The sequence below is a fragment of the Cryptomeria japonica genome, chromosome 9 (assembly GCF_030272615.1).
Source record: "Cryptomeria japonica chromosome 9, Sugi_1.0, whole genome shotgun sequence".
NCBI lineage: Eukaryota > Viridiplantae > Streptophyta > Pinopsida > Cupressales > Cupressaceae > Cryptomeria > Cryptomeria japonica.
Genome location: NC_081413.1, coordinates 631,379,581 through 631,394,734, shown reverse-complemented (window position 1 = coordinate 631,394,734; position 15,154 = coordinate 631,379,581).

Here is a 15,154-nt window from a genome sequence, read left to right as displayed (position 1 = left end):
GCTTCAATCCATTTGGTAAAGTATTCTGTGGCAGTTATAATGAACTTGTGTCCATTTGAAGATGAAGGATGTATTTTGCCTACCAGATCTAATCCCCACTGACAAAAGGGCCAGGATGTGGTAAATGGTTGCAGTTCCTGTGCTGGTGCATGTATCAGATTGCCATGGATTTGGCATTTAGGACATTTCTTGGTGAAATGATATGAGTCTTTTTCCATGGTAGGCCAGTAGTATCCCATTCGTAGAAGCTTTTTAGCAAGAGTAGTGCCACTCGAATGTGTACCACAAATACCTTCGTGAAGCTCGTGTAAAGCCGAATCAGAATCATTACGATCAAGACAACGAAGAAGAGTACCATCTAGACCTCGACGATATAAGGTATCAGCGGTAAGGGTGTAACGGGCAGCTTGTCGGATAAAGTTACGTTTTTGGTTGCGGGATTGGTCAATGGGTAATATATTATGCTTGAGGTAGTCATATATTGGTCCATATAACGGAGAATCTGAACCGGTTAAGGCATATATAACATGAGATTCAGAATGGTCATAGGCGGGAGAGAACAGTTGCTCTACCAGGAACTCATAACGACTCTGTTGTTCTGGAATTTGTAGTAATGAAGCGATCGTAGCCATTGCATCGGCTGCTTTGTTATTTAACCTTGGTATTTGCTCAAAAGTGATGTGCACAAAATACTGTTTGAAATCATCCACCATCCGTTTGTAGGGTAGTAGCTTATCATCCTTTGTCTGATAGTTGTTGTTGATTTGATTGATGACCAATTGTGAGTCTCCATAGACTTTTAATTCTGTGATCTTCCATTCGACGGCCATTTTGATGCCTATGACCAATGCTTCATATTCAGCCATATTATTTGTACATGGAAACATAAGCCTGTATGATCTTGGCATAGTGTGTCCTTCAGGGGTGATGAATAGAATGCCGGCCCCTGAACCATGTTGGGTATAGGATCCATCAAAGTATAGGATCCATTGTTTGGAGGAAAGAGCAAAAACATCCCTATCTGGAAATTCAATGTCCATGGTTTGTTTTCCTGGTAGCGGTGCGTCAGCCAGCTGATCTGCAATTGCTTGTCCCTTGATGGCGCGTCTTTCTGTGTAGTGGATGTCAAATTCACTGAGAATCATAACCCATTTAGCTAATCGGCCTGTGAGAGCTGCCTTGCTGAGCAAATATTTGAGAGGATCAATTTTGGCTACTAGCTTGATAGTGTGTGCTAGCATATAATGTCGGAACTTTTGAGATGCAAAAACAACTGTTAGGCAAGCCTTTTCAATGAATGTATAATTGAGCTCATATCCATTCAATGTTCTACTGATGTAATATATGGCGTGTTCTTTTCCTTGTTGATCTTCTTGTGCCAATAATGCCCCCAGTGAAACATCTGTCGTTGATATATACAATATAAGAGGCTTTCCTGCAATTGGTGGTACTAGAACTGGTGGATTCATCAGGTACTGTTTGATTTGGTAAAAGGATTCTGCACATTTAGTCTCCCATTTGAATGGCACATTTTTGTGTAACAAGTGGTTAAATGGCAGACTTTTATCTGCTAGTTGAGCGATGAATCGTCTGATTGATTGAAGTCGTCCTTGGAGAGATCGAAGTTGACTGATATTCTTCGGTGGTGGCATATCCATGATGGCTTGTACCTTTGCTGGATCCACTTCAATACCTTTAGCTGAGACGATGTAACCTAGTAACTTGCCTGATGTAACCCCGAAGACACACTTTTTAGGGTTGAGTCGGACTTTGAATTTCTGCAATCGATCAAAGATCTTTGTTAGGATGCCAAGATGTTCAGCTCTGGTGAAAGATTTGGCTAGTAAATCATCCACATAGTCTTCCATAAATGTGTGCATCATATCATGGAATATGGTTGTCATTGCTCTTTGGTAAGTGGCTCCGGCATTCTTTAAGCCAAAAGGCATTACATTCCAACAGTATGTTCCCCAAGGACAGGTGAATGCTGTTTTGTCTTGATCTTCAGGAGCTATTTTGATTTGATTATAGCCTGAGAAACCATCCATTAATGAGAGCATTGCATGGCCTGCTGTGAGATCTACAATTATATCAATACTTGGTAGAGGAAAGTCATCCTTTGGGCAAGCTTTATTGACATCTCTGAAGTCGGTGCATATTCTGATACTACCATCTGGTTTTGAGACTGGAACAATGTTAGAAATCCATTCTGCATAGTCAATAGGTCGGATGAATCCGACATCTAATAATTTCTTTAATTCCGTTTTGACCATGAGTGCTATCTGTGGATTCATCTTTCGTAGTTTCTGCTTGACTGGCTTGACCCCTGCAGAGATGGACAAGTGATGCATGATTAGGTGTGGGTCCACTCCAGGCATATCAGCATATGACCAGGAAAAGTTAATTTGATGTCCTTTAAAGAAGATGATGAATGCCAATCTTTCCTCTTCGGTCAGAGATTCTGCAAGGTGAATGTTTCTGACTGCTTCAGTGGTACCAATGTTGATTGATTGAGTGGGCTCAATCAATATGGGTGATCGTTCATGAAAATGTTCAGGAAGAGTGTCAAGTCTCCCATCATTAGGTGCCTTATAAAGGTTTTCACCCTCAGATGCGTCCTTTATTTTTACCTTTTCTGGATCCATTGCTGCCATTGACTGGTTTTCAGCATTATATTCATTATTTGATTCATTTTTGCGACTGAGGGACTTGGCACTCCCTGAAGAACAGACGTCGTTATGCGGTTCACTGGTAGAGCCTGTTTCGGGATTTACGGTACATAGGTAGTGGATAATAGATTCATCATTTGGAAAAATTGGGATATCATGAGTCTCAGGTTCAGTCCAGTCGATGAGATCAGGGAAGACAAGTGGTAAGGAATCATTGGGCGGGTCAAGTTCAGCTGCTGTAAGTGTTAGAATAGAGTTATCATCGTGATGGGTCTTGTTTTTAAAGAAGTTTAGGGTTTTATCGAGGTCTTCGATGGTATCATCTTCTACATAGACTTGTTCGTAATATTTCTGTTCACTTTCCTGAACATCATAGATATGTTGTGGTCCAAATTCAAGAGGTCTATCTTCTGCGTTATGTTCTTCTTGAGAAATGGATATGAAATCAGTATCATTTGGGATATTTGTAGTAGTATCTGAACAGGTACCCCATTCATATTCATTTGAATCGGTCTCATAGGCATCATCCCAAATTCTATCTGTGTTGTAGACAGGTATGTTGTATGGCAAAAATAAATCCTTGATGATAGATACTATTTTGACATTTTGTGTTTATTCTGTATCTGATCCATCTTCTACATTCTGGATTTGTTCATATATTGTGCTTCCTCGGGGAGGAATGATGGGTGCTTGTGATGATAGGATTGGTTCTTGAGCCACTGGTGTGTGAATATGAACCACTGCTGCAGATATGGCCTTCTTATGATTCAGAAGCTTTCCCTGATGTATCTTCTGATCTTGACGTTCTCTTGCCTTACGGATTGTTTCTGCTGATTCAAAGAGAGCTTCCTGCCATGATTCTTCCTTGTATTTCTTCTTTTCTTTCCATTGAGGTTTTGTATTTGTATGTGGCGGCCTTTTTAATAGGAAAGTGAATTTAGAACCTAATCCTGCCTTATTTCTACTAGGTTGTGAAGGAAGATCTATAGGTTCAGTGACTCCTTCTTGGCGTTTCCCAATAGGTCCTTTACCGCCATATCCCATTTGTTTCATGGTCAGGTAGCCTTTTCCATACAAGTGTGTTGGTAGAACAATGTCTAGAGCGGCCGCTCTATTAGCTTCTTCTTCATCTTTGTATAACCAGTTAAGAACATCTTTATCTTCTGATTCATGTGCTAGAGTCCCCAATTGGATGAAGGTACCATTAAATTTAGTTATGGGCTGAGTTGCCTGATGTATTGATAGAGTAGGTAAACCATGTGATCTAGGTGATGTTGGCAATTTGGTTAAACACAAAGGCTCCATAGAGTATTCGCCCATGCCTTGGTCTTTGATTTGCATTTTCTGTTTGAAATCTCCCCATAAGGAGTTGGAGTTTGCTAGTGGTAGATCAGGTGTCGAAGACTGTTGCTTTTCTCTGTTATAAGGAACCAAACTGTCTTGGGCTGCCCCCATTGTATTGCAATGTTGAAATGGATTGTGATCAGCTGATATGGAGATTTCCTGTCCATCATAAGGAAATTTGACACACTGGTGGTATGTAGAAGGTACTGCTTGCATTTCATGTATCCAGGGTCGGCCTAGTAAGATATTATAAGTGAGATCAATATCTAAAACTTGACATATAGTATCCTTTTGCACTGGGCCTACCTGAATAGGTAATATCACTGTTCCTTTAGAGGACCGTTCCTCATCATCATATGCTTTTATGGTAATCTTTTTACAAGGATCAATAGATTCTTCTGAGAAACCTAGTGCACGGATAAGCTTTAAAGTACATATATTAAGTCCGGCTCCTCCATCTATTAAGACTCTTTTGACACGGTGTTTGCAAACAATGACTTCAATATGTAGAGGAGTATTATGCGGATGACTCAATGAAGTATTATCATGCTCTGAGAAAGTGAGGTTATGAGACTCTGTCATGTGGGCCACCATAGCTTGGAATTTGTCTGTATCCAGATTTTGAGGTACATTTGTTTCTAAGAGCGCTTGCTCCAATATGTCTTTGTGTCTTGGAGATAGCTTTGACAATTCCAGGATAGATATCTGAGCCGGAGTTTTTCGCAGTTGAGTAACTAAGTCGTATTGGATCTTGGGTGTGGTGGTTGGAGGTGCAGTATGCCCCTTTAAGACATATTTCTGGGTCCGGGTTGTTACATTGACAGATTCATGATCACGTTTATCTCGAATGGTTATAACATTGACTTGATGGTCTTCAGCTGATATGTGATTGATTGTGTTGTTGTAGATGTGATTAATACGAGCTCCGCGGGTATCGTTTGAAGTTGATGCTCCATCTTTATAATTTGGTAAAGGATCTTTGAAGGCTTCGTGATCATTATTTGTTTTGAGACCATCCACTATTAAGTCCCCTCGATCAATCATGTCTTGGATTATGTGTTTCAATCTCATGCACTCGTTTGTTCTATGACCTTTGTTTCGATGAAAATCACAATAATAGGAATCATTCCACCAAGGTGGTTTGATCGGGGGTTCATAATTGTTGATTGGAGGTAAAGAAAGAACCTTGTTTGCTAACAGCTCTCTAAATGCGGACTCTAATGATTGGCCCAATGGTGTGAAAATACGCTTATGGAAATTGTTGGTGTTGTTGCGTGAATTGTTGTTAGGCCCTGGATTCAGATTTTTGTTTTGATTATCGTTGGCATTGTTGGTGTTGAGTTGTCCTTGAGTATTGTTGGGTGTATTGGGAGTAGCATTTTTAGGATTTTTCATATTCTGAGTATTTCCTGATAAAGCAAGCACTGGCTGTTTAGATTTAGGATCATAGGATTCATTGTTGCCGTCGTTTTTGTTTCAAGTCCAAAATCAAGTTTTGTCTAGATTGGTATTGTTTTGGTTATTGTAGTTTGATGAGTTCGTTCCTTCTTTGTAGAATTTGAGTGTTCCCTTTTTGACACAAGCTTCCTCTACTTGGATGCCATTTTCAATTAACTTGTCAAAAGATGGGATGCATTGAAGTTTGAGTCTGTAACTCATTTCCCCATTCAAGTTATCAATGAAGATTTCCATTTTCTCTCTTTCAGGAATATCGCGAGGATATCTTGATACCATGCGTCGCCAACGTTGAAGGAATAACATGAATGTTTCATTGTTCTTTTGTTTGGTGTTGCAGATATCTAACATGGTTATGGCATGTTGGATGTTGTAAGAATAATGGGTGATGAATTTGTTGACTAATTCGTCAAATGATCTAACAGGTGGTGTAATCTTGGATAACCATTCCATTGTTTGTCCTCCCTGGCTTCTTGGGAATAACCTCATCAGATACGTGTCATTATGAGCAAATTCAAGACTCATAGTACAAAATTCTCGAACATGATCTCGAGGATCACCTTTCCCATCATATTTATCAAATTTAGGAATGTCTGAGTTTGGAGGAAAAGGTATCATGTTTAAGCTTCTGTCAAATGGATAAGGACAGATTTCGTTTATAGAATACCGCACTGTTGTCCCTTGTTGCATATCATGCATTTGTCTTTGCAACATTTGCATCTGTTGAGTAAGAGCAACCAAAGGCGTATTATCTTGCCGAGGGAAGAGTTCTTCCCTTGGATTTGTTCTCATTTGAAAAGGTGTAGCAAATGGTATGTGTTGTTCGGGGGTTTCGAACATAGGTACTCGCATTTCTGGTATATGTTGTTCTGGAATACGTTGTTCAGGTATGCGAGTCTCTTCTTCCCTTTGTTGTTCTTGGTATGTGTATTGTTGAGATCCTATTTGAAAGACATTTGCGTCGAAATCTTCAGGAATTTTGACACCTTTGCTTGTAAGCATAAGCAGATATTTTTCTTTGTCATTTTCCATGAGTTTTTCAATGAGTTTTTGGAATGAAGGATTTTCTTGGCATTCCTGAAGAATTGCATCAGTAATTTCAGGATCTTCTGAAGATGGAACTTCAAAAGGATTTGATAACCTGCGATTCATACTTGATTCCGCGGGTGTCTCGCTTTGTTTGTTTCGTTGAGAACGAGTGACGGGCATTTCAATAGAAACTTTCAGTGATGAAAGGAACAAAGTCCTCGTTGATGTTTTGCTCTGGCGTTGGTGGTTCTAGTCTAGGTGTGTTATATGTGATGCACTCGTCGGGCAGGAATGCTGGATTGATTTTTCCTCCGCGGTTTATCTTTTGATTAAAAGAAGACTTTTGACAGTATGCTCTTGTTTTCAGGGGTTCTTTGTCAAATTCGCTGGATTTGTTTTGGATATAACGTTTGACGTGATAAAGAAATACCTGATGGGATTTGAAGAGTTGACGATTGATGTATAAAAATTTATTTCTCTTGATGAATTTGGAAAAGCTTGGTTGCTGTTTCTTTAACGTGATGTTGCGATAGAGGTTCTTCTTTCTCAGAATAAGGCGATTAGTCATGCATGAGTGATCAATGATTTCCTTTGATTGATTTGGACTCAGTTGATTCTTGTTTTGAAAATTTAAAATTTTACTTTATCAGAATGAAGGTTTAGCTATTCCTTCACGATAAAGCGCGCCAAATGATATGGATAAGAGTTTCCCGATCTGGAAACTGAATTTGACAATTTGGAAAATTTCTAGACAAGTGTTTTTGAGATGAGATCCGTAAGATATTTAAAGGATTGAATTGATACTGATGATGACAAGTTTCCGGATTATGATAGAAAAGACGTCCTCTAATGCTTGATTCGTTTTCAGATTTGGACAACCTTGTTTGACGCAAATTTGACTTGAAAAATAGTTTTATGGCTTGTTTTTGTCACTCTGGTTTGATGAAAAACGTGTTTTGATGAAAAACTGTGTTTGAAATATTTTTGAGATTTTCAAAAATTTTGGTTTTTCCAACTCTCTGTTTTTCTCCTTTTTTTTCACGCGCTAAAACAGTTGTTCGATGCGCTAGCAAATTTTTTCAATGCGCTAAGAATACTTACCTACGCGCTACTCTGCCCCTGGTTACGCACTAAACAATTGATTCTGGAAAATTTTGTGTGGTTGGCTGTGAAATATGTACGCGCTAAACTGTAATTTCCACGCACTACCTGGTTTGGTTAATGCGCTAAACTAGAGATTCCACGCGCTAAGATGCTTGTTATACGCGCTAAAACAGACTTTTTTGAAATTTGTTGTGAAGTTTTTCTGAGAATTACGCGCTAGACTGTGACCTTGAAGCGCTAACTGGTTTGGCTAATGCGCTAAAGCAGAGTTTCAACGCGCTAAAATGTTTGTTATACGCGCTAAAACATTTTTTTTTGAATTTTGTTGTGAAGTTTTCGGAAAATTGACGCGCTACACTGTGACTTTGAAGCGCTAACTGGTTTTGTTGATGCACTAAAGAAGAGCTTCAACACGCTAAAATGTTTGTTACACGCGCTAAAACAGATTTTTTTTTGAATTTTGTTGTGAAGTTTTCTTGAAAATTGACGCGCTACACTGTGACTTTTACGCGCTAACTGGTTTTGTTGATGCGCTAAAGAAGAGCTTCAACACGCTAAAATGTTTGTTACACGCGCTAAAACAGATTTTTTTGAATTTTGTTGTGAAGTTTTCTTGAAAATTGACGCGCTACACTGTGACTTTTACGCGCTAACTGGTTTTGTTGATGCGCTAAAGAAGAGCTTCAACACGCTAAAATGTTTGTTATACGCGCTAAATATATTTTTTTGAATTTTGTTGTGAAGTTTTCTTGAAATTGACGCGCTACACTGTGATTTGGACGCGCTATTTTGTTCTTCAGATGCGCTAAAATAACTGTTTGACGCGCTAATATGTTGTTCTCACGCGCTAAACTGCCTTGATTTTTTCTCTTGGTGCTTTTGTGATGTTTTTGATTTTTGTTGAGAGAATTATCAAGTAGGATGGATGATTTTCTAAAATACAAAATGTAAACACGGCATACAAAGTATAATCATTTTACTTAATCTAACATAAAGTGTATGTTCTGTCGAGGATGTTTTCGAATCCCCAATGTTTTAACAGGTTGGATACAAGATAAACACTTCAGAAAGACTCTTTATTCAAGAGTCATAAGCAACATCATAGCTCACTAGTCTCGATACTCCGTCAGCTCAAACAGCCATGTCACCCCCTAGAGGGCGCCCATTTTTTTGCCTTTTGCCAGAAGTTAACCCAAAGTGAATTGCTTCACAGTTGAGTAGTTATCTTGGGAGATATATGGTGAGTAATCTTGTGGGCGGATTCTTCCCCACCCTTGCACTATGATGTTACAAATGTTTGGATACTGACTCAGCTCAAAGTTTCTAATGCTAAGGTTCTTAATCAGGCTTCCTGTTCGGCCGTCAGTGATAAACTCCCTCAGGAGGCTTCCCAACCTTTAGAACAAAGGCTTTACGTATCTCAAGGATACTGGGGGAAGGCTAATCACTGCGCGCAACCATTGAAAAGGACTTTCGTCACTTTCCACATTTGATTATAGTGGGTTGGAATTCTTGGCGTCAAAGTCGTTCCCCACTTAGGTCGTTCCCTTCACACCGGCCATAAACGGCTTTAAGAGTTGAGTGCAACTCCTCGGGAAGGCAGGCCTGCTAAAGGATTTATTGCTTGAATAAAAGAAAGCATAAGAGTGGTTTGGCTTTTTGGTCACCCAGTTAAGGGGAGAGCATATACCTTCCACTTTCGATACACGGCAGATAAGTTGTTCTTTTTAGCCTTCAAGACAATGGTTTGCTAACCTCTATTTGGAGATGTTGCTCCAATCAGCATGGTGTTCTTTTTAACCCTTTATAGCAATGATTATTTAATCTATGGAAAATAGATCATCAACAAAGCAAATTTCGATTTTCGAGGTCAACGAAAGGAAAAACGTTTTGCTTGTAAAACAAATCTCCTCGCTTTTCCTGCAAGAAATTTGTTAAAAATCCTGCAAAAGAAATCGGTTAGTTTGTTTCGGGGGACTTCCACAAGTCTAAAATTATTTGTTCGGTTACACAATCTTTTTGTTGGTTTTGTTGTTGATGCGCTACAGAACAAACTGTACGCGCTACAATATTCGGTGGATGCACTACTGTCCCGTTTGCATGCGCTATCCTGTTTCTCCGAAGCGCTACTCTGTGGCTTTGATGCGCTAATTTATGGTCTGGTTTTTCAGCGACCTGTTTTTCGGGAATTTTGGAATTTAATGCGCTAACTATCCGTTCGGATGCGCTGGAAGATTTAGTCTAAGCGCTTGTATACTGGGCCGATGCGCTAATCTGTCAGGTAGAAGCGCAGATCTGTGTTTCGGTTTTTCTCGGAAAATGGTGAATTTCTATGCGCTAACTGTTTGCTGAGACGCGCTAGTATAGGCAGGTGAAGCGCTAAATCTGTGGGTATATGCGCTAATCTGTCATGTAGAAGCGCTGATCTGTGTTTCGCCGGTGTCGACACCTACAGGAAAATATGTTAAATAGTATCATGCGCTAAGGAACAGTTTTAACGCGCTAAGACAGAAAGCCCACGCGCTAAACAGTAGGCTAGAAGCGCTAAACTGTTAGGCGGATGCGCTAAAATATGTCTTTGACGCGCTAATTCTATTTTCCCGCGTACCTGCAAAACTCTTCAAATTCAAAAAACGATAGGTTATTGGGGTGCGTGCCCCACGGTGGGCGCCAGAAATGTATGTGGGAAAAGTGGGTTGTTAGAATTAAAAATGTGAAAAATATGTAAAATACCAATCCACACACACACACAGGACTTCTTGATGCAAGCTATGGAGTAACGATGCGTTACTCAGCTTCCCAAGGAGGGTCCCATGGTTCTCTATCTCACAATGTCCCTCAAACCAATGTTTTGCTCTCAGATTACTGAGCAAAATGGCTTAGGGATGGCAAATATGAGAACGAGAGAGATTTTTAATCGATTTTAGTATGAGATGTGTTATAAGCTAGATGAGATGCTAGAAATGCAACAAACTAAATGATAAGATGACAGGGTTAGTATGAATACTATCCTAGCATACTATATTTACTCTATGATTGAGCTAAAATGATAAATAAACTACTTTAGCATGCATATTCATGATTAATCCTGATCTAAAGAGAGGCTAAATGATGAACATAAAGATGATGAAAAGCTTGAAAGTATTTGAGCATAAGTATAATGCTACAAATTTGAAAGATGATTGTTAAGAATGGAGGAATGAGAGCTCTATTTATAGCACAAACAGGGCAATGGATGGTCAAGATTGAATGGCTTAATCAAGGGCCAAGTTTGAAAGTTGGGGATCCATGTGCACAATTGGCACCAATGAAATAGTGACAAATGTCCACACCAGATTGGGTTGAGAGAAGAGGTTGGAGGCATTAAAGGCCCGATGAGACCTCATGGTTATCTAAAGGCTAAGGGTCAAGTCTAAGTTAGGTTTACCCACTGAATTAGGATCTAATCCAAAGATAAACCTTTGTGCAAATGATTAAGAGATAATCATGGTCAAAGCATTAATGACCTGATGAGACCCTTGGGTTGGATAGAGGTTGAGTCAAAACAAATGTTTTAACCATGTGGGAGGGTTTGAAATAACCATTAATGGTTATTGGAGACTTTGTGGATTAAGTGGTTGAAGGTTGGAAGCCTTCAATGGTTTTCAAAGACTTTAGGGTTTTAGTGGTTGAAGGTTGAAAACCTTCAATGGTTATCCAAGACTTTGGGCCATTTGAGAAGTGACCTCCCTTTGCTTAGGGATGTGACAAAGTTTAGAGGAGGGTTAGGTTAATTAGAATCGATTTAGAAGATTCTAGAAGGGGTTAGGAAGGGGTTTGGGATTTTGCAAGTGGATGAGGGGATAATAGGATTTAATTGAATTTATTTGATTTTCATTCAATTTGGTTGGAATTAAATAAATTTGATTTATTCAATTTAGGATAACTATTTAATTAAATTTGAATTTAATTAAAAGTGGCTAGGGGGATTTAATTGAATAAAATGATTTATTCATTAAATGGTATAGTGAATTTTATTTAAATAAATTGAATAATTTATTTAATAAAATAGAAGAATGTGGATAATTTAATTAAATTGGATTTAATCAAATAGAAAAATGAACATAAAATATTCATTTAGGAATGTGGTCATTTTTATACGTCTACAGATAGTTCTGTGTTTTATGCCTATCTATAAAACACACTGAACCAACTGTTGTGAAGATCAAATGACAGTTTACCTGTTCATGCATGAGGGTGTAATGGTATTGTAGTATTGAGCTAACAGGAAAGCTTAGTGAGTGACCGGTTTATGATTGTTTTAAGTTGTTCTGGGTCTTACCGGTTGCACTTTGTTTCAGCTAATATCACTGCTTGCCAGTCATTTAAAGTATTTGTTGTCAAACTGGTTTTGGACTGTATTTTTGTGTGTATTGATTCACCCCTCCCCCCCCTCTTGGTACTGGTTTGGTACTATTGGTTCATCATTGAGTTATCAAATATATCTTCTAAAATGCTACCAGAGCCTCCACTTCAAAAAATCCCCCACAAAACCTCACTAAAAGAGAGAAAAACTAACCTACACACCTCCCCAAGAATCACATTTACTGAATAGGGACTTACAACAGACTCCACTACCCTGAGCATGTCACCCTTATTCTTAAAATACTCCCTACTACTCCTAGGCGGTCACACTATTTTTAGACTCCCACTACCTGCAAAGTTAGTGCATATCAATGTCTTATGTAGAAGAAAAAAAGTTGAAATTCAAATTGGGCTCCTCCACATGGATGCTCGTGCATCAAGGAAGGACCCTATAGAGAGTGTAAATAGGAAACATTTAGTCTCTACTCAATATATATGGATCATGGATCCATGACTTCAAAATGCTCTGGGAAATTTCTACTAAGCGTGTCTTTGTAAGCATTTTGAATGAGTGTATAAGGTGACTTGCATCTTCTATCCAATTTTACTAAATGAGAAAGGAAAGCATGATAAAGTTACCAAATCCTTAGGGACACAACCATTCTAGATTGGTGATTGGATTACTCATAGAAATGGTGTGATGTTTGGTTCTTTTTGGCAGACAAGCCTTTTGTTAAGAAAGAGAAATCACTTGTACTAAACATGGGCGATAAAAAAAAAAGATTTAAATTTGCCGATAGGCTATTTATTGTGGGGAATTCCCCACCGGAATCTCATGTCGGAAGTTTGTCATAATATTTGTCGAGTGGGTATCACGCAAGTTTTGATCGCCACGGCATTTTTTTTTTGCATAAGCCACAATTTTTCCTTCTATGCTAACCTATTAATTCTCTTGGGATTTTGATGTAGGGGCATCCGGGAAATTCTTCTGGTTGGAGCAGTTGACCGTGGAGTTGCTGATTACTAAAGAGGTGGCCTTGGGGATTGTTGCGTTTCTTCATATTTGTGAATTTAGAGTTGCGGATCTGGATTTATCATCTAGAGACCCTTGACTTAAACATATTTAAAATTCATGGCATTTGGATTTGATTCTGGTATTAGTCTGGTGTTGGTGTTTTATTACCGGTTGTTCTTGCAGTGTGTGGAGTGAAGAAGAATCGGGTTGTGGATGGTTTTTGTAACTTGTGGATCATATGGGAGTGTTGTCTTGGACTTGACCAATGTTCTTGGAGGTCCGCGCGAAGTTCTAAGCATTATTGGAGGTGTTCTTGATGATTTGGCCGACATGTTAGTGTTCTCACATTTCATTATGAGCCGGTAGATCTTTGACCGACTTGATTAAGTTGTTGAGGCTTGCGGATAGTATAAAGAGGAAGTTTGGATATTGATTTGGGAGGACAGAGGTCTGTGAAAGATAAGAATCAGGAAAGATGTAGATTCCAGAGGATTGCGGCGTTTTGGTCTGGTGGACAGAGGTCCGGATCAACAAAGTGTTACCAGAGATATAGTTGTTAAGCAGATGATCTGCAAATCATAGATTTGAGTTGTTTGAATGATTTTGTGATTCTGGGCTACGGTCCAACATGTGGAAATCCTAAGGGCATATGTAATTCATCAAAATAATACAAGGATTGAGATTTGAGGCTAGGTTTTTCCCTTTGACGTTTTTCCCAGAGTATACCTTATGTTGAATGATCTTGTTTTGCGTTTATATTTCATGATGTTTGTGTTATAGGCTACAAGGCAGGGCTGCCATTCATTAGATCTCCCTACCTTCACTGCATCTAATTCACTTCAATTGCTTTCCTATATGTCTCTTGGTCATTTGCAATAGATAAAATAGGCTTTCACAAATTTGAAGAAATTTCAATACCAAAAGCTAATATATAAACACAAATTGAAAGACAATATGAAGGAAGGGAAGAAAATATATCTAGAAGACAACAATGTGGAACGCCAATTTTCTTCCTGAAGATTTTAACTTGTCTCAAAATAAAGCTGTTGGAATTTGGGAAATAAGCAAACGAAAAGCAAAAAGAAAAGTTCACCGTTGAGTAATTGCAATTGGATTAGTAGTTTGCATTTCTCCTTTCTCACTGCAATTACAAGTTTCTTGTGATCCAGACAGAAAACCCATTAAATCATTATCAATGCCACGAAGCTGTTTACCCTTTTGCGTTAACAAGTACTCGTTTCACAGCCGTATAATAATGCATACTTCTCTGCTTTCACTTGAAGTAATTAACACGGTGAATTCAGGGGTGCTAAAAGATTACATGAATTGGGTCCAACATCAGTCACAGATAAATATGAGGAACACATAAATCTCCCCCAAAATCCCCAATTCTTAGAAGCATGTATGCAAAATGTAGTAAAATAGATGAGGCATGTGGTTTCCTCTTCCGATTGCATGCAAAATGTGGAAGCATAGAAAAGGCACGTGATAGTCTTTCATCATGTCACTCACCAATGTAATTCGATAAATTGGTTGAACCAACCAGAAATCTAATTTCAGTACTTTTGCACATGTTCTGCAATTATTTTAGCCAGATCTTTAACCCATTATAAGTATATCCGATGCAATGGACACTTATTGTTGTTTATAATAATGTGGAGGCACTCATTAACGCTTCTTTCACAAATAAATGTGTTATGTAATAATACCACTACCAAAACAAACAAATCTAAGAAACAAAGAAAACCACTTTTTTTTTAAATAATAAAAATGAGCAATATGAACTTTTATCAAATCTAAAAAATTTTTGAAAAAAATGAAAAATATAGCTTTTTTTTCTCTTTTTCTTTTTTTTTTTTTGGATGTAATTGATATGAAGCTCGTTTTTAAAATCCAAACAATACAAATAATACATCAAAGGAATGAAATTTGTATATGAGAGGACAACCTTTTGCTTTTGACTGCCTATTTATTGTAATTTTAGAATGACAAAGAAGAAGAAAAAACTTGACAACTTGACAATGTTATCTCATAATGTAGAAATCAAGTTTGCTTCAATCACGAGCATGGACTTACTATTTCAAGGCTTTCAACAACTAATGAAAATAAATAAAGCATTTTTTCTACAAAAATCATATACCCACAACACTCTATGTTTAGGTAATCGTAAGCAAACACCATTCACAATGACATG